Genomic DNA, 24,881 nt, shown 5'->3' with positions numbered 1-24,881 from the left:
AATGAAGCATGTCAGCATCAGACATCACTTCATTAGAGACTATGTACTCAAAGGGGAGATCAAGCTGACCTTTGTCCCAACGGACGAACATCTTGCGGATATCTTCACGAAGCCACTGGCCCGTGAGCAGTTCAGCATACTGAGAGAAGCAATTGGTATGTTTAATCCTCTTCAGTAAATTCCTGTACTAAATGAATATGAATGCTGAGTGAATTACTATGCTGAATGATTGATTGTTTGCTGAGTAACTCATCAAAACTGACTGAACATCAAATACTAAGTAACTTGCATAATGAGTAAATTAGTTTAAACTTAAACTTTAAAATCATCCGTAAGTGCATTACTGACCACTCAGAATATCAAACGCTTGGCATTCTAAATGCTGAGTGTTAGATCCGTTAGCATAAATGCAAAGCACGCGTATAGCCCTAGGATGACGTATTCGCCGTATGTGTCATAAATGCCAGGATCTTTGTCGGTACACAATCCCAAGGCAAAACTGACACATGGATTCGATTAAGATCCACACCGTTCATTCCGTCTATAAATTATGGGAATTTCCCCATTTTTTTATTTTTTTACGCTTAATCAATTCTAAAGGCAAAGAAACTGCTTTGAACTCTTTCTCTCTAAAATTCCTCTAAACCCTCCCATCTTCGAAGAATGACTAAGCTATCCTTCAACGTCTCCGGTGCCGGTCACCAAAAGGCCAGCTCCGATGAACCTACTGGAAATCCCCCTACGCCGAGCAAGGGAAAAACTGGCCAAAACTCAAACTCTGGTCAAGGAAAGACCGTGAAAATCCGAACCTACTCCAAAGTGTTTGCGAACGTACGTGAATGGAAGGTTGAGCCCTCCAGATGGGTTTCGGAGCACTTCGTACAGAATGAACAGCCATTTGCCGAATGGATTTCCAAGAATGAATGGACTGGGCTGTTCTCAGTCAGGGATGAAACTTATCCTGACCTGGTGAGGGAGTTTTACCACAACCTCAAGGTTGCCAGTGACTCCACCGACTACCTATGCACTGAAGTAAGAGGCAAAACCATCTTCATCAACCCTCTGTACATAGGAAACCTTCTCCAATTGAAAACTGAGGGAGCAAGGCTGAGAAAATCGGGAGATCAGGACAAGACAAACTATGTACACAGCTTCTGCAAACCTGAGGGCTACTCAGGAGAAGTCTCAGCTTCTTCGATGGGTCAGCACCAGAAAATGGCTCACTACCTGCTGAGTTATTTTATTTACCCGAAGATCAACTGCACTACATCAGCAACAAACTTTGAACAGTGCTTCATATGGCACATACTGACGTACACCCCCATCAACATGCCGGTCTTCTTAGTTGCTGGGTTCCTACGCAGCACGGGTACGCTGAGACTTGGGTCACTCATAACTAGGATCCTCATTGACCACAAGATTGACCTCCAAGGTGAGGAATCTTACCGAGGATCTGAGATAACAGCATCCTCGCTGAGGGCGCTGAAGTTTGGACAGCCTTTGAAGAAAGGTAAAGCTGCTGCTGCTGCTGATGCTGGCCAAACTGAGGAAACTTCTGAGCCAAAGAAAGGGCGAAGAACTAAGGCCCCAGCTTCCCGTAAGAGGAAAACTGCTGAGACTCCTACTCCAAACGTTGAGTCTCCAGCAAAGAAGTAGAAGTCAGCTGGCAAGACAGCTGAGAAAAGAACCAGGCAAGGTGAGCCTGGAATTGAGGACGCTACTGAGCAACCTCAGAAGAAGCAGAATACTTCAACTTTGACTCCTTTAGAAGCCATACCGACCGACTTCATTGTACCGGGTGACTCTCACTTCACCCAGTGTCAAGGTACCAATGCTGAGTCTGAGGAACCTGAGGTCCAGTTAGATGACCACTTCATCTCCCAAGTTGAGGAAGAACTTGATGGAGATAGTACTGAGGAAGAAGATGAAGAAACCAGCGGTCAGGATGCCGCTGAGGATTCTGAGGAATATGCCAGCGAAATTGAAGCTGAGGATGCTAACACTGGGTTAGCTGGTGGAGATGTGCATGTCGACACTGAGTTGGCTGCTGGAGTTGAGCAAGTACTTGACCAACACACTGTTGATCAAGTTGAAGAGCAAGCTGACCAGACTCATACTGAGCAACAGGGATCCTCTCCTACTCGCCTCCTCCACATAATGGTGTAGCTCTGTGTGAACAAATTCACAATTTCTTGTGTGGTTGGAAAATTGATGGTAAGATTTTTTCACTCACTTTAGATAATGCAAGTTTAAATGATACATGTGTGGACTTGTTGAAAAATTTATTGAATAGCAAGAGTGGTCTATTAAACCGTGGAGATTTTTTTCATATGAGATGCTCTGCTCACATTTTAAATTTAATAGTTCAGGATGGGTTGAAAGAAATTGATGACTCAGTTGGAATGCATTGAATCAAAGACTAATGAACAAGATACTAATTCTGTTGTTATTGAAGTTGAATTGAATGTTTTAGTTTTAGTTTATTTGTTATTTGGAATTGAATTTTTTTATTTTGTTTGTAAGTTTTGGATTTTAGACTTTTGATGTTATCTTGTTGAATTTGTTTTGTTAGTTTGTATTGGATTTTATTTTTTCATATGCAATATTTTCTTTTTCATTTTGTTTAGTTGAATATTTTTTTTAGTATGGAGTTGCAAAATTAAATGAGTTAGCCAGGTTGATACGTTTAACCCGCTTCTTAAACAATGCTCTTTGCTCAGCTTCACACTGAGCAACTGAAGACCAACGAGCAAATGGTGTCATACAGTCAGTGCTCAGTAGAGCAAATCGGTGAGGCTATAAGACTGCTTAATCTAAATAAGCAAGAGATGGATACTAACGCGTTGAAGCAGACTGAGTTGCTGTCTCTCGCACAACAATCTTTCAACCACATCCGTCATAACAATATCCAACGTCATCATTATGACTCAGCTCTCTTGAAGACATTCCACCAAATCTTTGCTGGCCTCTCTGAAGCTCTTATCTGGCAAGCCAAAGCTCAAGCTTACAGTGTAAATATGCTCAGTGCTGCTGATCTTCGCATACCCGTAGAGGTCTCAGCAGATGGAGTTGCCATTTTTGATGGCGTAAATGAGAGCGCTGAGAAGCTAAAGGAGCTTTCTCAGGAACTGACTCGCGCTGTGTTAACCGATGCATTCAAGCTCCCTGAAGTTGACAAAACGGGGGAGAAAGCGCAAGCAGCTAGAGCTCAGCATGAGCAACGTCAGTATAAGCGAAGTCAATCTTCACAACACAAGAAAAAGAAATAGATAGGCTAGCTCAGTATATAGTTGTAATCTTTTGTTGCCTTATCTGGTTATGTGTTGCTGTGTAATGAATGACTTCCATCAATATATCATATCCTTATCTTCATCTTCAAATCTTAAGTTACGATATATATGTTGCTAATTACTGAGTTATTAAGTATCTTCAATTAAATCAGCCATGTTTAACACTTGTAAAATTATTTGACTAAATCAAATGCTGATAACATGTTTGACATTGACCTATGTGTTTATAAAACATTCTGATAAGAACTCATTGAACAAATAATTACTCAGTGCGCTCTATATGATTAAACCTTCCGCTTAATGCTGAATAGATAGAATATGTTGAAATAGCTGACCTATAATCTGAAAACTGACCTTAAATTTACTCATGTAAACCCTTACAAGTTTCAAGTAAAACTTAAGTCAGTAGCTCAACCCTTACGGGGGAGTTTGCTAAATTATATTAGGTCAACTATCATGGGGGAGCTCATACTAAGTTCCTTGCTGAATAGTTTTGCCAACATCAAAATGGGGGAGTTTGTTGAAACACCTTTCCACATAATTTTGATTTGACAAAATTGTTTAAGTATAACTTAAAATACATATTCTAAACACACTAAGTTTAAATGCTTTGATTTATTCTACTAATGTGTTTGTTCAATGTTGAGTTAAAACTGTTATAAGACATAAGGATAAAAAGACCCAAGCCCAATACGGAAGCCAAGGCCCAAGTCAAACAACTCAGTACACTCGGTCCGCGTATGTCAAGACGTTGCCGTTTTGAACAAAACGCAACTCAGCAAACGGAAGGATCTAGAAGACCTTCGGGAACAACTTCAAGATGAAGCTGCTGAGTAGTCTCGACAAAGCGTACAAGACAGCAGCTGGCAAAGGAAAACTTTCAGATAAAGTATTTCCTCTTTGGGCAAAGTTCAGACGACACAGTATGCTGTCCAGTTGACTTTACCATAAAAGGAGAGACAGCCTGCTGAGCTGACCGAGAACAGAAGATACACCATTCTGATTGGCCGAGAGCTCTGAGCAAGTCAGGATGACAACGACATATAGACGTTTCCCTCCAACGGTTATTTCGAAATTCGAAATGACCGATGCCCAGACGTCTCTATAAATAGTGCCATCACAAGCTTCATTCCATACAGAACTTGATCAAGCCATTACGCTGACCAAATCTCTACAAGTTCTGCAAGCAAGAAGCAAAGCAAAAATTCTTACACTACATTTCTCATATCTGTGTAAAAGTCTAGAGTGATTGTAAATCGTCTAAAGTGTCTTAGCACATCTTTGTATTAGGACAAAACACTTATCATTTCTAGAGATAGAAAGGAGAGGCTGAGTACTCGGTTTTAAGTACTCAACGGAGAGATTAGGATTGAGTAGAAGTATAGAGGAAGGTACTCTTGTCATACTCAATTGCTGATATTGTAAAAGGTTTGAGGCTCTACCTTTAAAGAGCTCAGTAGAGGATTTGAAATCTCGGAACGTGTTCCGGGGACAGGACGTAGGCTTAGAAGAAGCCGAACCTGGATAAATCTACTGAGTGAAGTATTTCTTACCTTTAACTCCTTATTTATATTGCTTGCTTAAAATAACCAAAAACTGACCAAGTAAAGAGGTCAAGTTGAGTTGTGCGCGTTGAACGTCTGAGCTCAGGAATAGACTCTAAGTGCTATCTCCTGACTTGAGCTAAGAAACTGACCTAGTCACCTGTTGACTAAGCCAGTACCTTACTGTTTACTCAGCGCCGCTGTTCAAACTCTTTTTAGAAAAAAAAGAAGTCTGCCTAAATTGCAAAAAGTTTAAATAGTTCCTAACCTCCCCTTGAAACTATACTTGTAACTAAACAAGGGACCAACACTAACTTCTCATTCTTCTGATATGCTGGTGAGGGAGAGAGATTGAGAGAGAAGAGAGAGAGAGATCGAGAATGAAAATAAAAATTAGAGATTAAATTTCTTTCTTCTATGTTGCTGGACCTCAAGGAATATTTAGGGTTCTATTCGTAATTTACCATTAGTTAGGTTTTTTCCTTTTTCAAAATCTTAGTGGGGGCAAATGTCTCCATTGCCTCCCACTGTATATCTGTCTCTGCCACTTATCACATATTGTGAGTGCATCTACAACTTTTCACAAGCTCTGATATCTATGCATGTGTTTCATGTTTAATTGAACCAAAAAAAACATTAGCACTAAAAAATACACCTATAACAATAGTTTTTTAGACGCGGTTCGTGGCTACAAACTTTTTTTCTTTTTGCTAAATAACCTTATACCCTTTACACATATCACCTTAATCTTGTTATCCTTTACTCCCAACAATTGTTTGCTCTTTACAAGATAATTAGGTTTTATGAGACAATTTTTAAAAGCCCAATAACTAATTTCTTGGTGGGTAATCTATTGTATGATTTTTTTAGAGCATCTCTAATTATTCATACCGATGACCACTCAATATATATATCATATCATCATTTTGGAACTCACTTAATAAATTCTATTTTTATCATACTAGCTATCTATCGAGTTCTTATATTAAGCAGCTGGCCCCCAATTTACATTTGGACACATATTATATCATCACTTAAGAGGAGTCAGTCTAAGTACTCACTTAGCATCTACCATTTAAGAGACCTTTAATTTGAAAATATAGACGACTTGATGAAATGAATCCGATCAATAAAAAATGAAATATATACCATCTTGTTAAAATAATGATTAATTTAAAGAATAAGGTTGTACAATTGTTATCTTTTATTAGTAAATTCCACTGGACGGAGCCTATAATAAAAATTTCCCTCCAATATAATTTATTTTTAGTGAAATATAAAACTTAATTGAATTACGATAAAATAGTTATTGAAATCTCAATTGTTAAAAATTATCCATATAAATAATTATTATTTGGTATCTGATTTTAATAGTAAGCATATATAAAAATAATAATAATAGAGTCGAATAAAATAAAATAAAAAATCGACAACAATAGCACAATTCTTTTTTCAATCTCTCAACAATAATAGCACAAATGGAGCCTCAAACTTTATTTTGTAATTTTTTTCATAATAATAATTAGGCATGTTACAAATTTAGTCCTATCAGGGAGAGCTAATTTAGCCTTCAATGTACAAAATAATACTACAATATTAAGCCAAACATTTACTAAATTATTAGCGGAAAATGAGTTTTTTTTTCATTTACATTAAATGGTAGCCAAAACATGAAAAAACTTTTTGGATGACCAAAATTTTAGACATTAAATGATAGCCAAAACATGAAAAAACTCATTTTATGTTAATGAAATAAAAAACTTATATTCCATTAATAAGATTTGAAATTGCAGTGTCTCATGAACATTAGATTTAAGATTGCAATATTACATAGTAGAAACTAAATCTATTCTTTGTCAATAACCATAATCATAGTCTAAGTTTTTAAACATTTTAGAGCAGCTAGTCAATGTGTAAGATCAACCTGCTCCTTAGGTTTTTTTAGATCGCCTTTTGGAAGAAACTCAGCACAATCACAATCAATAAGTGTTAAGTCCAAAATATACCTAAAATATCATTAATATTTACGTCAGTTTTGTCATGAATTCGTGCTATTTATATCTATTTAGAGTACTTTTACGTCCGAATACGTTTCTTTGATGCAAGGTAGCTAAATATTTGGTAAAATCCAAATAGGAGCAAAAATAGATAAAAACGAAGGAAAAACCCTAAGTTACGAACCAAAAGGACGAGAAGTTTAGCGCACCGATACGAAGGATGGGAACGAAGTCAGAACCAGGAGGAAAAACCCATGTCGCGACCGAGATTCCCAAATCTCGGCCGCGACACGCCTTTTTCAGGCACTTGGCCAGTTCGTTCTGAAGAATAAAAACTGCTCCCCTCATCTCGGCAGAGATTCTGAGATCTCGGTAGGATCAACAGGTTTTCTAGCAGTATTTTCACATGTTTTAATTCTAAGAAGTACGTTTGTTCGGGTGGATAGAAACGTCTCTTCGCAGCAGACACGGCCCTTCAAACACGACTCTTCAACATCTATAAATAGAGAGTTGATTCAGAGTTAAAGAGAGTTGGATTAATTAAGATTAGAGAGCAGAATTTATGTAGAAATTCTGAGTCAGAAACGATTCAGAGTTAGATTTCAATTTTGTAAAAGCAATCTGATGTACACAAATTGTTCTTAGATTTCTTACAAACACAGTAGCAATTAAGTTTAGATTAAGAATTGATTCGAAGATGAGTTTACATTTCGGTAGAAGACAAACAATCTCTATTCCAAAGATTCAACGAGAAGATCAAGCAGCGAAGGCGACCCTAGAGTCTAACAAACTCCAACGAGGTTTGAGGAAAGGATTGACAACCCAGAATTCAAAATTAGTTCGAATGCTTTCATGATTTCTTTTCTCTATTAACTTGTATTGATTCACAAATTCTATAATAAAAGTTTACGCAATTCAATATACCTTTCTATAGTTACTTTGATAATTTCTTCAAAGTAAGATTCTAGTGTTTTCATTAAAATGTATTTAATTCACATAGTTACAAGGAAACTTTGTTGAACACTTGAGAGAGTTTATATTTACAGATGATATGATCATTAGGCCGGCTTATCGGAAATAAATATCAATTTGATTAAGGTAGAAATCTACTCTGAACCAGAGAGATTTCTACGGTTCAAAGCCTTTTAATTGAAGGAATTTACCTTTTGTTACACACTTATAATCTTTACAAAGTTTAAGTTGATATCTTTGCTTAATGCAAATGAGTTTAACGCTTTTCTTACTTTAAACGCTAAAAGTTTCGGTCTTGTAATCCAATCTCAAGACAGAATTGATTTCTAAAATTTCTAACATAAAGTTCTAATCTGATTCTTGTTAATTCAATTCATCACAATCCAATTCAATTAAACGATTTTCTATAATATAAACCTAAAGACGTATTTAAACGGTATCAAAATAAGTTTTTGTGAAAAAAAATGTTCTCTGTGGGATCGATATCTATTTATTACTACAAGCGAAACCGTGCACTTGCGGAAATCGCTCAACAATAAGAAATTTTCGGAGAGACTCAAGAGGATCGACCTGCTGCTTAGATTTTTTTAGATCGCCTTTTGGATCTCCATCAATAAGAAACTGATCAGCACAATCACAATCATTTCTCCAGTAACATTTCTAAACTTTATTAGATCAATGGTTGATACAGAAGTTAACAGAATAAGCTTATACAGAAACACAATATAAATATAGACAGACTCCTCCCAGGGGTTGCTGGAGTGTAACGGCCTACACTTAAAATGTTCAGTCTAATTTGCTACGCTTGGACTAGAAATTGATTATTATTAATGTATATTGGAAAATCAAATCTAAAGTCTAGTCTTTATAGGTTACAAATTTCAAATTCACCCACCTCTAAGTAGGTTTAGACAGGTTTGGACTTAGTCTAATGTCCGTGTAGGTTTATTTTGATAACACATATTAAACTTTTATATTTAAAAACAAATATAAATATTATATAGGTTAAAATTTTAACTATATTTTTTTTCATAAAAGTGCATACATCATTTCATATATAAGAAAACATCACGTACAATAAAAAAAAGTCAAGAATAAAATCTCACATAAGTAAAAGTTGTGTCTAGTACAAGGAGCAAAGTAAACCATTGAAGTACTGGTAAAACAAACAATAGATAAATTTTAACTATATTATTAATCTGATAATAATAATTAGGATGCTTATTGCCATCATCAATAAGCTAACCACCGTGCCGAGGCAAGACTTTTTTTTTTCTACGGACCCATAATTTGATCAATCTAAAGTTTAGATTATGATGATATCATCATGGATCAGTTGAGTTGGGTCGGGTCGGATCGGATCGGATCAGAATAAAATATTTTAGTTTTACAAATTTCAAATTCACCCATAAATGAGTAGGTTTAGGCGGATTTAAACTTAGTTTAATGTTTTTTTTTTCTGTTCTAAGTTTGATCCATTAAACACGAAACATGGGAAAGCCCGTGAACAGTTCTAGATGCAAGCATAGTTTGTGATATGTGAGGTTAATTTTTTTTTCTTTGGGATTAATTGAAACCGAATAAAAACCATGATAATAAAAAATAGTAATAAGAAATACATTGTCGATGATGATGGAAGTGTAAAATATTGTTCTAATATGCTTTTTAGATTAATGTGCATATAAAATTATACAAACTATTCCTTCCATCTTATGTAAAAATACGTGTATATACCAAATAAGAGAATATTAAAAATTACCGATATTTTTTTATATAAATTAATAAATAAAGTATGAATAAAGCATTTAATTATTCAATTTTTTAACAATTTTTCACCATAATATATAAGCAAGGGGAGTAGAAAGAGGGAGTACAAGAAACTCCTCCGTACAGGGCCCAAATTTAAAAGGACCTGTTACTTCTAGTTCTGTTCGTGGTGAGTGGGCCTGTCCACCATCGTTTATTCTTGATGTCCTATCTTTTGATTTAAGATATAAGTTGTAAAACTAAATTATTTTTATTTTTTCATATATTAAAACTTAAGTGAATGTTAAATATCTAGAGTCCAACGATCTAAGAATCTTAAATGGTCTAATTTTTTATTATACAATATCTAATTAAATTATATTTATTATGTAAAAATTCAAGTGAAAGTATTTTTGTGTTTTATTTTGTAAAAACATTATTATATGAAAGTATTGATTTTTTTTAATAAATACGACCCAATTTTTTCATTTTGCACAGGCCCCAAAAATGTTTAAGACGGCCCTGTATATAAGGGTACTGTACCTTTAAAAATAAAATAAGACGTGGAATTATTAGAAGCACCAGATTCTATTTTGTATGTGTAATATGAACTCACATATATCAGAATATGTTGCACTATTTTATTTATTTTTTTATAGACATTGGGACGAGACAGAACTTGGGCGGGGTGAGCACTCATGGCCCAAGAACTGACAAACCTGCAATATATTAAAAAAAAGAAAAAAAGTGTGTGTTTGAAAAAGAGAAGAGGAAGGAGAACAAACAAAAAGAAGGGGGGAGGAGAAAAGATAGGAAAAGTCAAGAAAAAACACAAGTGTGAAATACTACAAATGTCATAACTGATAAACTTGTGGCAAAAAGCAGTAGCTGAAGGCCACCAATTGATCACTGAGGAAGAGACTCCAAACTTTACCAATACATCAGCAACTCTATTTCCTTCCCTAAAGATGTGCGAAAAGAGAATGTTCATCATAGAGCAAATGCTGAGACAATGCAACTACTCTTGTCGAATACTCCAAGGAACATCCATGGAACAATATCTAAGCAGATTAACTACATACATTGAGTCTGACTCAACCCAAATCTGATGCCAATTTTTCTCCCAAGCAAGTTCAATTGCGAAAATAGTGGCTCTCAATTCAGCCATATACGCAAAAGAAGAAGAGGTAGAAAAAGCAAAACAACCTTTGGGAAAGCCTCGATAGTTACAAAAAATACATCCCGCTCCTGCCTCGCCATGAGTGCCAAAAGCAGAGCCGTCCACATTGACTTTAACCCAGCCTGGAAGAGGTTTAAGCGAATGGACCAGAATAATTTTGGGAGCAGGAGGCGACCTAGGAGAAGCCAGAAGACATGATAAGATAACAACATCTCTCTGCGAAGAGCAAAAACCTTTAGAAGTGGCAAAGGACTCTCGAATCATTCGAAAGAGGGTGATCTTCGAGTGCTGAATAGAATGAGAAACTTCCTTAAAGATTGCTTCATTCTTGCAATGCTAGATTAACCAGATGCAAGTGACAGCGATAACACGCCAAATCATCGACACATATGAGCCAAAATGAATTCTACGAAGAGTGCTGAAGAAGTGGATGAATTGGGAATGACGAGGCAAAGAGCAGTAAAAAAGAATCTCAAGGGCCCTCCAAAGAGAATCTGCAAAAGAACAGCTAATGAATAAGTGGTTAATAGACTCAGCATCCCTACCACATAGAACACAATAAGAGGCAATGGAGAATCCTAGACGCTGCAGGAGATCGTGAGTCAGAACCCGACCATGCAAAACTCTCCATAAAGTGAAGGAACGAGAAGGGGAGTGTGAGCATTCCAAACAAATTTATACCAGTCCACCGAGGAGGAACTAGGACTGATAATCGAATAGTACTCTTTGACAGAGAAAATACCCTTCGTAGAGGGCTACCAAGTGCAGAAATCAATATCATCTCTACCCCGATGAATAGATCGAATACTGTCTTGAACAACCGAAGGTAGAGTACCTAAGTCAAGCCACTCTGAATTTACCAAAAAATCATCAATAGAATTATAGCAAGAACGCTTATCCTGATGATCAAGACCCAATATGTCTGCCACCGATGGAATGATCCACCTATTTGTCCAAAAATTGAGTGTTGAAGACTGGCCAATCCACTAAAAGGTCTGGTCCCAAATGGATGAATAAACAAACTTATAAGAAGACCAAATCGAGGAAGGAGCAATGGTAGTTTTAGGCAAACCAGAGACAGCCAGAAATCTAGACTTCATCAAAGAAATAGCTAGACCGGTGCCTTGAATTAATTCCCAACACATCTTACCCAAGAGAGCTTGGTTAAAGATCCTAAAGTCCTTAATGCCCAAACCTCCACCCTCCAAACTTTTGCAACAAGTTTGCCAAGGAACCGTGATTAGCTTCCTCTGATCAATACAACCCGACCAAAGGAAATTCCTAACACTTCTATTGAGCTTATTCAAGAATCCCACTGGCCACTTATAGATCAAGAATGAGTGAACCAGAGATCTAGTTAGTAGACTTAATTAGAGTTAAACGCCCTGCAAAGGAGAGAGAGCTACCTTCACTTGCTAAATTGAGAGAGAAATTTATCTGCAACGTTGCTGAGATGACGAGCCCTTGGAGCTCCTTTAAATAGAGGGACTCCTAAGTAACTGAAATGAAGAGACTCCAAACGGATGCCAAGAAAGTGAGTAAGATGAACCCTCCTCGGAGGACTCACCTGAGAACCAAAAAAAGACAACAGATTTGTCCCAATTAACCTGCTGACCGGAGATCTGTCCATAGAGCAGGAAGAAATCATTGAGTGCATACAAGTTGCTCAAGGATGCCACTCCAAAAATGAGCATGTCATCAGCAAAAAGAAGATGAGAGGGAAAAGAATTTCCTCCAGAATAATACATAGGAGAATAAGTACCCTCCCTCACCATCTTAGCAAGCCAATGAGAGAAAAAATCCTCAGCAATGTCAAACAAAAGAGAAGAGAGGGGGTCCCCTTATCTAACCCCTATAGAACAAGAAAACTAACCCTTTGGAGAACCATTAATCATCACAGAAATACGAGCAGATGGCAGAATGTTTAGGATCCAACCCCTGAAAGTGAGAGAAAAACCAAAGGAATCCAACACAGCCAAGAGGAAGTTCCAGTCTAAAGTATCAAAAGCCTTATGAATATCAATTTTTAAGGCCATGTGTCCACCAAAACATTTTCTGTCAAACATATTAACTCCCTCAGAAGCTAATGCAATGCATTGATGAATGTTTCTACCTTAAAAGAAACCATACTGGTTGGGAGAGACAATCCTTGCTGCAATAATTGCAAGGCGATCTGCAAGAATTTTTTAGATGATTTTGAAACCAAAGTTACTCATCACAATTGGACGGAAATTCTCTATTCTGTCAGCTTCAGTAACTTTAGGAATTAGAGCCATAATACTAGAGTTTAAACCAGTCAGGATGCAACCATGATCAAAGAAAGCCTGAACCATATTGCAAACATCCTTCCCTACAATATTCCAAAAGAAATGATAAAAAGTTCCCCCAAAACCATCAGGGCCAGGGGCACTAGTAGGAATCCATGGAAAAGACCGTGTCTTTAATAGCTTCAATGGAAGGTTTAGAAATTAATTCCTCATTTTCCAAAGAAGTTACTAAGTTGGGAATTACCTCATTAATTGGAGAAAGATCAATATGCTCCTTATAACTACGAAAGAGATTAGAGAAATATCAATTACATGACCAGATAATCTTACCGTGTCAGAAGTGGGACCCCCCATCACCAATCCTCAAATGATGAATGTCGACCCATGTCTTTCTAACTCTAGCAGACTTTTGGAAAAAAACTAGTGTTCCTATCCCCCTCTTTAAGCCACTCAACACGGCTTTGCTCTTTGTACATCATCTACTGCCGAAGAAGTTGTAAATCAAGGTTGGAGCAGGCGGCAGAAGCAGAACTACTCAACTCCGGAGAATCTCCTTGCTCTGAAATTTGCTTTTGAATATCTACAAGATGAACTTCTTCCAGGTGGATATTAGAATCAATTATACCAAACACATTTTTATTCCGATCACTGAGAATAGGCCTAAGAGTCCGAATGACATAATAGTTGTGCAGGAGGGAGAGAGATGTGGGATGCTGTCTAGTGATTAGCAATTATCCCCTTTAAGGAATCATTAGTGGTCCACATGGCATGGAATCTGAACCTAGCTATCCTTGGTTCCCCAATTCTGCATTGAAGGAGCATCGGGCAATGATCATAACTATACCTTGCCAAAGCCGTGCACGAGATAGAGTCCCAAGAATCTAAAAAGCCCTTTGACACCAAAGCTCTATCCAAGCGACATTCAACATGATCCACCCCATGCCGACCATTGGACCAAGTAAAACTCTGACCCAAAGTATCAATATCAATAAGATCACAATCATCAATAAAGTTCCTGAATTCCCTGCAGGATCCAATAGCAGGAGGGGAACCAAGCTTCTCATGAGAGCCCGTAATAGAATTGAAATCCCCAAACAGCAACCAATTATTATGTGGAAAAGCACAACTATAAAGAAAAGACCATAACTCCCTTCTTTCCGAAGCCAGGTTACTGCCATAGATAAAAGAAAGCAGAAAAGACTTACCACCCAGTTGGCGTTGAATAGTAACATGCTGGACATGAGAAGAATGAAGAGAAAGAGAAGAAGCATCCCTAGAAAGAAGCCAAAGAGTCAGAAAATCCTTATCATTCTAAGCAAAGAGAGATAGACCTAGAGATCTCCAAAACCGACCAGAAGTGTCACTAAAACAAACAAGTGGTTCTGCAAGATGAGCAATGGAGCAATCCATCCGAGAGAGAGAAGACATATTTGAGAAAGAGAAAGGAGATCCGAGATCGAGTGAAGATAGATCTGAGAGAGAGAAGATAGATTTGAGTAAAAATGAAGACAGATCTGAGAGAGAGAAGATAGATCTCCTATTTTATTTATTAAATGAGGTCACAATATAAATGTTCAAAGATAAATTGAGGATCCTCCAATGATACGACAAGTTATATATACATATTTTATAACACGTGGAAAAGAGATTTTTTTATACATATATTCGTGGGATGGATAGAGTAAGTACATAATTTAAAGTACAAAGTTGTAACTGATAAATTTATGTATATGTAAAAGATAGAGAGACAATCTGGTTGACTTTCTTTTTAAACTCCAAATTCAACCATTCAAATTGGAAATTAAGGAAAGTAACATAAATATTATTAAAAAAATTTGTCTGTCTTTCATATTTAAACTTTTCAATTAAGTTAATTTGTCAGTTACCATTCCATTACCTCTTTTAAATCTTCTCTCTATTAACCTCCAAACCTTCCAAACAAATAAAAGATAAATCTTCTCTAAGACATTGAAGGAACAAAACCCTAAAATTGTAGATATATTTTTGAAGGCAGGTTGTAGAAAAAGGATTGAATCATTTCTTGGGACACTAGATGAATATGAAATGAAGGAGTAAGAAGGCTGAAGCGAGAGTTATGGAACTTGAACAGGAGATTGAGAAGAGGAACAAGGAGTACCAAGACCTTGAGGCTAAGTTTAGGGAGTTAGAATCCCAAAATAAGTCTGTTGAAGTTGAATCGGCTGAATTTAGCATAGGGAATGATGAAATTAGAAGCCATGGAACTTCTGTAGAGCATAAATTTAATCTACTTATCGCTGAAAGTGATGCTGCCTTTTAGAAAAGTAAGTTTAAGGAATTACAGTCGCGACTCTATGAGATGGATGCCATCAATAGTTATTTTATTTCTGGTATGATTTACATTCTTTCTTCAATCATTTAATAAATCTAATTTGTCACTAGTTGTTTATGTTTGGATTCTTATTAGATTTCGAATATGTGCTTTTAAGTGGAAGATTTTTAGTAGCAGATCTTTCCATTTCCGAAGATTGTACACCATACATACAGCCCCACTCCTTTAGCAGTGGAAGGTATTTGTTCGAATTTTGAAGTGAAATACCATAGAAAATAAGAAGTCAGAAAACATTTACTGTCTGAATATGAGATTTCTCCAGCCACTTCCCGCACTCCTGCACATCTAAATGTCATTTCTGATAGCGATGTTGAATCTTACATTAGATGTGCAGGAGTACGGGAAGTGGCTGGAGAAATCTCAGATTTAGACAATAAATGTTTTCTGGCTTCTTCTTCTTCTTCTCTATAGTATTTCCCTTCAAAATTCGAACAAATACCTTCCACTGCTAAAAGAGCGAGGCTGTATGGTGTACAATCTTCGAAAATGGAAAGATCTTCTACTAAAAATCTTGCACATAAAAGCACACATTCGAAATCTAATAAGAATCCAAACATAAACAACTAATGACAAATTAGATTTATTAAATGATTGAAAAAAGAATGTAAATCATACCAGAAACATAATAACTATTGATGATATCCATCTCATAGAGCCGCGATTGTAATTCCTTAAACTTACTTTTCCAAAAAGCAGCATCACTTTCAGCGATAAGCATATTAATTTTGTGCTCTATAGAAGTTCCATGGCTTCTAATTTCATCATTCCTTGTGCTAAATTCCGCCGGTTCAACTTCAACAGACTTATTTTGGGCTTCTAACTCCCTAAACTTAGCCTCAAGGTCTTGGTACTCCCTCTTCCTCTTCTCAATCTTATGTTTAAGTTCCATAACTCTCGCTTCAGCCTTCTTACTCCTTCCTTTCATATTCATCTAGTGTCCCAAAAAATGACTCAATCGATCCTTTTTGTGCAACATGCCTTCAAAAATATATCGACAAATTTTAGGGTTGTGTTACTGTAGTTTATTTGTTTGGGGGTTTGGAGGTGAATAGAGGAGAGATTTAAGAGAGCTAATGAAATTTGAAATGGAATTGTAATTCACAAATTAACTTCGCTGAAAAGTTTAGATATGAAAGGGAAATAAAAAAATAATAATATTTATGTTACTTTCCTTAATTTCCAATGTGAATGGTAGCATTTGGAGTTTAAAAGAAAGTCAAAAAATTTCCTAAAATAAAAAAAGGCAAATTTAAATTTTCATTTACTTTAAAAAAATATGAAACAAAATTAAAGTAATATTTTATATTTAATTACTTTAATAGATGAGAGATTTAAGAGAGCTAATGAAATTTGAAATGGAATTGTAACTGACAAATTAACTTGGTTGAAAAGTTTAAATATGATAGGGAAATAAAAAAATTAATAATATTTATGTTACTTTCCTTAATTTCCAATTTGAATGGTAGAATTTGGAGTTTAAGATGAAAATCAAAAAATTTCCTAAAAAAAATCAAATTTAAATTTTCATTAACTTTCTTTTATTTAAATATTCATTTTCATTTACTCTTAAAAAAATATGAAACAGAATTAAAATAATATTTTACATTCAATTACTTTTATCTATTTTTTTTATTAATTCAAACAAAAGCTTATAGGTGAATCAATATAGTTACATGATATTCGACAAAAAAAAAAATATAGTTACGGGATAGTGTAAACTCTCACTATACAACAGTAAAATAGAAAACTTGCTTCTGAAAGAGTTTGAATTAAGGAATATGTTATATATTTTTTTTAATCAAATATTTTATACTTTATATTTAAGTAAGTCAGAAAAATAAGCTTAATTGAATAAAAGGTGAGAAAAAAAGAAGCTTGAATCAAGGGATATTTTATATTTATGTATGTTATAAATGAGAAAATTTACTATGTACCTGGCATACCACCTATGTGGTATGCCAAGCCAATTAAAATTTGACATGTGTTTTTAATAATTAAATAATAAAAAATTACAAAAAAAAAAAAACTAATTTACTGTCTTTCTCATTCACATAGTCTTCTTCATTTTTTTTCATCTATCAGAAATCTCATTACTAACATATTCTTTATTAGATTTGTTCAGAAACAATTAAAGTGCTAACAAATCTCAATACATAAATTGCAGTTTTTTAATCTTGTTTTTTTAATGCACTTTTTTAGTTTTCAAAATTAACTCCATTAAAGCTTAAAAAAAACAACTATCTCATATTCTTATCTATGGTTTTCATTTTAATATCAGGTTCCTGGACATAGCCTTTTATCCTTTTCTTTGAGTTTGGTACTGCTGAATATTTTTAATGCAATAATCTCATTTTCTAGGTCAATGCAAAATTAATTACTTCTTATCTTTAAAGGGAAAAGTGTTCACTTTTCCTATGCTATAAGTGGAAAATATATATTCTTAATCATAATACCATTCATTTGAGCCAAGTCAAATTTGATACTATCTAGTATCTACCATGTTAAGCATTAAAAAAAATTTGGTATATGAAATTACTTTCATGGATTATGTTATGTGTCCTAATTTTGAGGATTTATTAAGGGCTTCCGCTGAAGTGCTTGGAAAGGGTAGCTATGGCACAACATATAAGGATGTCTTGGAGGAATTAAACAACTGTAGTAGTGGAAAGGTTGAAGGAAGTGGTGTCGGGAAAGAGGGATTTCGAGCAGCAAAATCACTACAAGAAAAACGCGTTTTACCAACGGAAATCACCGACGGAATAAATTCCGCTTGTAATCACCAGCGGAATAGCAGCAGATTTGTATCCGCTGTTGATCAGCGGCGAAATACTAGCGGAACTAAGGTTTCGCTACTGAATTGTAATTTTACCAGCGGAATTTTTAACATACCGACGGAATTCCGCTGGTAATTAAAATAATAATAATAAATATATAACTAATGTGGGAATACCCAATCACTTAAGCGGGAATTATTTCTATTCTCCCCCCATTTTTTATTTTGAGATTTTCAGAACCCTAATTTCCCTCTCCCTTTTCTCTCTCGATTGTAACCTAACTCTTATCTCTTTCACTCGAGATCCCTCCCCTCTTCTTCACTTTCTTTCTCGATCAGTCACCACTCCCTCACCTCTCCCTCCCTCTCTCTCTCTCTCTCTCTACATTCATATCCTTTCTATTACTCAGACGGATTACTCAAAGTCATCTGATAATTACTCGGACAGATTGTATTACTCGAAAGGAAGAACTCGGAGCTATATAGTTCTGTATGTTAGGTAAGTTAGCTTTTTAGATTTGCTAAATTTTAGAATGAGTTTGGGGCTTTTAATTTTGAACGGGATTTCTTCATGTTGTTAGCTTTTGATTTTCGATTTTTGGTGTATTCGATTTAGTAGCTGCAACTGGATTTTGGTTCTCTGCTATTCACTTTACCATGTATGACTTATAGTATGGTAGGAAATTTACTGTAGATTTTGTTCTGGCATTCTGATTTATTTTGATTATTTTTGTTGAGTAACAATAGATGTATCTATGATTGAATTTTATATTTATGTCATAAAACCAAAACTCTTTCAATCAATTCAAGAAGAGCAAAAAGATAAAAGTGCAAGGAAACCACCAAAGAGCAAAGCTATTTATTTATTTTTATCTATTTAATAGGAACATGCAGTAGAAAGCTTTAAACAAGCTCAATTTCTAGTATGATATATTTATTTTCTTAATAATAGGTTCCCAGTTATTCATTTTTTATCTACTTCAACATTGCAGGAAAGATGAAACCTCACCTCCTTTCTATCTAGAAGTGCTTAGACATAGATCCAACAAATTGTTTCTCTGGTGATGACATGTTTTGTGAAGAATTGATAATGAGTATTCACTTTTTGGTAAAGCTATGGTCTTTTGCAAATATGCTTCTATCTCTTAGAAATGTCATATTTCTTTACAATGCTAATGAATGAACCAAGTATTTCATTTCTTTACATCTGTCAATGCATATTTACTTTAACTGTTGAAACTTTGATGGAGTTCTGTTAAAGCACCAAAACTTGATAAGACTATTGATGAAGTGGATGATGGAACTGATTAGATGTTGCAATCTTTTGAGGAATTAACGAAAGAATAAAATTCATCAACTCTTTTGATAAATAGCAGAGTTATTTTACAGGCATATTCTTTTGGAATTGTCTCTGGATCCATTCCCCACTTCTTAATTTTAAAGTTAATTCCTTTTTTATGAGACCATATTATGTTGATCTTTCAAGTAGTGGTGAAGGGTAAAATTTAGTTTTTCATTTTACTTTAAAATAAAATTTTAAAGTTCCTTATTCATTTATAGTACAAGTCTATAACATGTGTCATTGTGATGTCTCTATCATTCAGACATGCCTATCTCAATAGTTAGAGCATGTCTAGTGGTAAGTAAGAAACTTTGTTACTTACTACTTCCACATCATCAAAAGTAACATCCTATAATCATACACCATTAGAGATACTTGTTACTTCAAAAATTGGTAGGTTCCACTTATCATAAAAACACTCTATATTTACTCAATTAACATACAATATATTGATAGACCCCACTTATTAAATGTATTTTATACCATAAACAAACTTTTGAGGAGAGAGGAGTTTGTTACTAATATTTGTAACAAACTATATTTAGTAACAATCACTTTAGTGGTTTGTTACAACTTCTCCCTCCAAAGTAACAACAAAGTAACACCATTAGAGATGGTCTTAGTTGATATTTTTCATTTCACTCACTTTATCCATTCTTTGTAATAATTGCAGAAACCCAGCCAGCTTAAGGCTCAATTGTCCTTGCACGGCATGGTGCGAGTGATGTTTTTATGGAAGCTGCAAAAGTTTTCAAATATGCAAGAAGGGAGCTAGAAGCGAGCATTTGCTTTGGTTTATTTGCCATCTCATGGCTCATATTGTGACTGATATTCTTTCCCTTTTGGGTAATCAGGAGTTTAAGGTTTGTCTAGTGATGCATGAACTGGTTTTACCCCTTGTGGTTATACAATTCTCTTTTGCTTATACATTTTTTTGGGTGGCATTTTTCAGTTATGACCTCATGGAGGTCTTGGATTTGACAAAGGCTTACCCCATATGGTTTCAATACAATGTTGCTGATGCTACTTGTATTCCACATGTTCTACTTGTATATGCGCAATGATAATGAGACAGCTGAGAAATAGAGGAAAAGCTGGAGAAGATATAAGATCTGGTAAGCCTATTAATGTTGTAGTTGTTTCTATCAATTCATTTCATGACTTTTGGGAGGTTTTGAAAACTTCAATTAATGCAAAACTTTATTTTGTTTATATAAAGTCACATTTCACAAAATCTTAGGTAATTTTAATGTCGGTATGTTGACTGACTAGGATGGCTATAACTAGGGGTGAGCATGGTTCGGTTCGGTCCAAAAACCGAACTGAATTGAATTGGACCGAACTGAATTTCTAGTATTTTGTAGGACCGAATTAAACCTAATTGTAATTCAGTTCAGTACGGACTGAACCGAAATATTTCGGTCTAGTTTATAGTAGGATGGTCAGTCAGCAACCGGATGTAGGCGTACTCTGTGCTTAGAGCATCTTCAACAACTTCTTAAGAGCATCTCCAAGAGACTCTTAGTGAACTCTCTAAAAATAATATAAAAATTTGACTTTTAGTGATTTAAGAGTGGCTAAGTTATATCATCTCCAACAATGCTCCTTATATTCACTCCTTATTTATTATTTTATTATTAAGATTATTATTTATTGCTACATTACCAATAGTGTGAGGAGAGAGACTTATCAATAATAAATTATTAATAAAAAATGAAGTTAAGTGACACTAAGAGGTGGAGAGAGGCTCTCTATTAATAGAGAGGATGAAGAGGCTCTTAGTGATTTGAGGAGCCACTAAGAGGTTGTTGGGGATGGATTTTCATTCTCCCTCCTTACTCTTAAGTTAAAATTTGAGGAGGGAGAATGAAAATCCATCTCCAACAACCTCTTAGTGGCTCCTCAAATCACTAAGATCCATCCTCTCTATTAATAGAGAGTCTCTCTCCACCTCTTAGAGCATCTCCAAAAGACTCTTAGTGAGCTCTCTAAAAATAATATAAATAATGGACTCTTAGTGATTTAAGAGTGGCTAAGATATATGATCTCCAACAATGCTCCTTATATTCACTCCTTATTTATTATTTTATTATTAAAATTATTCTTTATTGTTACATTACCAATAGTGTGAGGAGAGAGATACATCAATAATAAATTATTAATAAAAAATGAAGTTAGGAGACACTAAGAGGTGGAGAGAGGCTCTCTATTAATAGAGAGGATGGAGAGGCTCTTAGTGATTTGAGGAGCCACTAAGAGGCTGTTGTAGATGAATTTTTATTCTCTCTCCTCAAATTTTAACTTAAGAGCCAACTTAAGAGGCTGTTGGAGATGCTATTACTCTCCACCTCTTAGTGCCTCCTAACTTCATTTTTTATTAATAATTTATTATTGATCTCTCTCCTCACACTATTGGTAATGTAACAATAAAGAATAATCTTAATAATAAAATAATAAATAAGAAGTGAATATAAGGAGCATTGTTGGAGATGATATATCTTAGCCACTCTTAAATCACGAGTAAATTACACTAAAGGTACCTGAAATATACCACAATTCACACTTTGGTACCTGAATTACATTTTGTCTCAAAAATATACCTTAACTAATGGTAACCGGACAATTGAATACGTTTAGCCGGTAATTACTTGGTCAACACTAGTTTTGACCATTTTCAATTAAAATTTTGACTATTTTCTCTCTCCTAATTTCTTTCTATCCCTCCTCCATTCTCTCTCTCTTCCATTCTCATTTCCAGTATGAGCAAAAGTAGTTCTTCTTCCTTTTTCTTTTGTTTCTCTCTCTAATTTCCTTTTTCTCTCTAACAATAAAATTCAATGTTGTTTCTCTCTATTATTTTCTTCCATGATATAGGCCACAAAGTTTGAAGAGAGAGATTTGAAGATGAGATTTGGAGATTTGGTAATCAACATTCTTTATTCATGCGTTTTTTTTTATGAATAAGAGGGGTAGTTGTTGTCGCCGGCAGTGGAGCTCGAGAAAGAGAGATCTGAGTAGAAAAAGAGGAAGAAAATGCAGAAGGGCCTGTGCCCATAACTCCCGTATATCAACTTCTACTTGAATTCGTTGTCCCCATGGTGAATGATGTTGCTGTTTTGAAAATGATGCAATCGGTTTCTGTTGATGAAAAGAGGACAACACAATTAGGTTGAAGAGGTTTGCAGGAACCCAAGTACATTACTCAACTAAAAGAAACCCAGATATGCTCTCTCAGATTCAAACATCATAACTTCACAATCACTCCTTTATTTCCTAACATTGGCAATTAATTTTGTGCGAATTGGCAATATAAGGCATGAATTCTCAACATTTGTGCGAAATGGAAGGGAAAGAGATGAACCTGATATTTGATTGAGATAGAAAAACAAAGAAAGATAGAGAGAGAAACCAAATGTAGAGAGAGAAGGTGAGTGAAAGGGGAGATAGCACAAGTTTCATGGAGATTTTCAATTATAAATTGAAAACCGTAAAACAAATAGTCAAACACTAAAAAAATGATTAAATATATGGTCAAATTAGAATTAACTTGTTATTGCCGGTTAAAAATATTAAATTGTCCGGTCATCCATACTTAAGGTATATTTTTGAGACAAAATGTAATTCAGGTACCAAAGTGTAAACTGAGGTATATTTCAGGTACCATTGATGTAATTTACTCCTTAAATCACTAAGAGTCAATTATTTATGTTATTTTTAGAGAGCTCACTAAGAGTCTCTTGGAGATGCTCTTATTATTACTCCGAGGATGAGAAGCTTCTAGTCTATGAATATATCCAAAATGGCAACTTGTCAACACTTCTGCACGGTACAATTTCAAACCCGAGTGATATTTTTCTTAAAATTGGTAGTTTTGAGCTTGATTGATGACAGGAAATAGGCAAGGTGGAAGAACTCCACTAGATTGGGATAACGGAATAAAAATTGCTCTTGGAATGGCTCGGGGCATTGCGCACCTGCATTCTTCAGACGGTCTGAAATTCTCTAATGGAACTACAATAGCACGATGGGTGCATATCAGATTTTGGCATGGCTCCTCTTATGAACATTCCTGCAACTCCAACTTGGAGGGCTTTAGGCTATCAAGCACTAGAAGCGATTGAAATTCGGGAGGCTACACATAAATCAGATGTCTATAGTTTCGGCGTTCTGCTTCTTAAGATGCTGACCTGAAAGGCTCCCTTCAATCACCGAGGTGAGATGAGATGGTTGATCTGCCTAGATGGTTATCCCTTATATAATTGAAGTTAAAGCTAGCTATTTAAGGTTTCAAAAAGTAATTTGTAATGCAGAAACACTTGAATCTACAAAAAAGAAATCACATCAGATTAATTATATTTTAGGGGTATTCATTTGGCATGTGTTGTAGAGATGGTTACTTGTGAATACCCTTATATTGAATATGTTAATCCAACACATATTTACAAGTAAGTGACTTCTGTATAACATTCCACTTTTCTGATTGACAGGTAATGTTGGGCTTGGTCCAAATTTAATTTATAAAAAGAGGCCATACCTTTGAGTTTTAAGGTGAAAAGTATCCCACATTGCTTTTAAAGCACTTGGTGGAGATACTTATTAAGGATGTCCTTACATGCTTGGGGTGTGCCCCAAGTGGTACCCACTTTGAATTAGTCTTTTCTGAACGTTTTTCTTAACGTTCATTTTTTCTGAACGTGTCACTCCCAAACCCAGTCTTCCCCACCTTCCTGATTTTCCTCCCACTTCTTCTCCACTGAATCAGAGCTCAATAGCTCTTTTTTCCAGTATAAATAGGTGTCAGAGAGACTGGTTTCGACACACATTAATTTCATTCATTCATTTTTCGAAACTGAGTAAATTGAGAGTGTAGACAAAAACGAAATTGTACGGTTGCAATACAATTTCGTATTACAGAGGGCTGTTTTATCTTGGAGGCGACCGGAGTTCATACTGCTTGCAATTTTCCGGCAGTTCCGCGAACGTCTTAAAGAAAGCGACATTGTCCGCGACTCTGCCCATTTAATTATTGTTCGGTCTTTTCCTGTTTTCTGAGTTCCAGTTCCAAAAATTTTAAGACGTTCGATTACTGTTGAGATGGCTACCGAAAAATCAAATGGGATTGCTAAAATCAACAAACCATTCCGGTTTGAAGGAGCTCACTTCCAAAGATGGAGACAGAAGATGTTGTTCTACCTCACAACAAAGAAGGTAGCTTCTGTTCTGACTTCTGAAAAGCCGGTTGTTCCTGAAGATGGTGATGAGGCAAATGTTCGTGCTGCTGAAAAATGGACAGAAACAGACTTTCTGTGCAAAAACTATATCCTAAATGGTTAACAGATGACCTATATGATTATTACACTGCTGAAGAAAAAACTGCCAAAGAAATTTGGGAAGCTCTG

At 35.3% G+C, this 24,881-nt stretch overlaps 1 long non-coding RNA gene across 3 annotated transcripts; it reads left to right on the top strand.

Moving 5' to 3' along the window:
- The first annotated feature begins 18,353 nt into the window (after nucleotides 1-18,353).
- LOC136221364 (uncharacterized) lies at nucleotides 18,354-24,118 on the top strand. Of its 3 annotated transcripts, XR_010685163.1 has the most exons (6): nucleotides 18,354-18,639; nucleotides 19,133-19,248; nucleotides 20,156-20,345; nucleotides 20,435-20,597; nucleotides 22,357-23,308; nucleotides 23,381-24,118. It is a non-coding gene; the product is annotated as an uncharacterized lncRNA (long non-coding RNA). The 3 variants fall into 3 exon arrangements; XR_010685164.1 differs by lacking the exon at nucleotides 22,357-23,308 and having other exon boundaries at nucleotides 23,374-24,118; XR_010685162.1 differs by having other exon boundaries at nucleotides 22,357-24,118.
- The last annotated feature ends 763 nt before the right edge of the window (nucleotides 24,119-24,881 follow it).

Source organism: Euphorbia lathyris, chromosome 1 (genome assembly GCF_963576675.1).
Source record: "Euphorbia lathyris chromosome 1, ddEupLath1.1, whole genome shotgun sequence".
Lineage (NCBI taxonomy): Eukaryota > Viridiplantae > Streptophyta > Magnoliopsida > Malpighiales > Euphorbiaceae > Euphorbia > Euphorbia lathyris.
The sequence above is the reverse complement of the archived record's forward strand: the minus strand, read 5'-3'. Positions and strand labels throughout refer to the sequence as shown.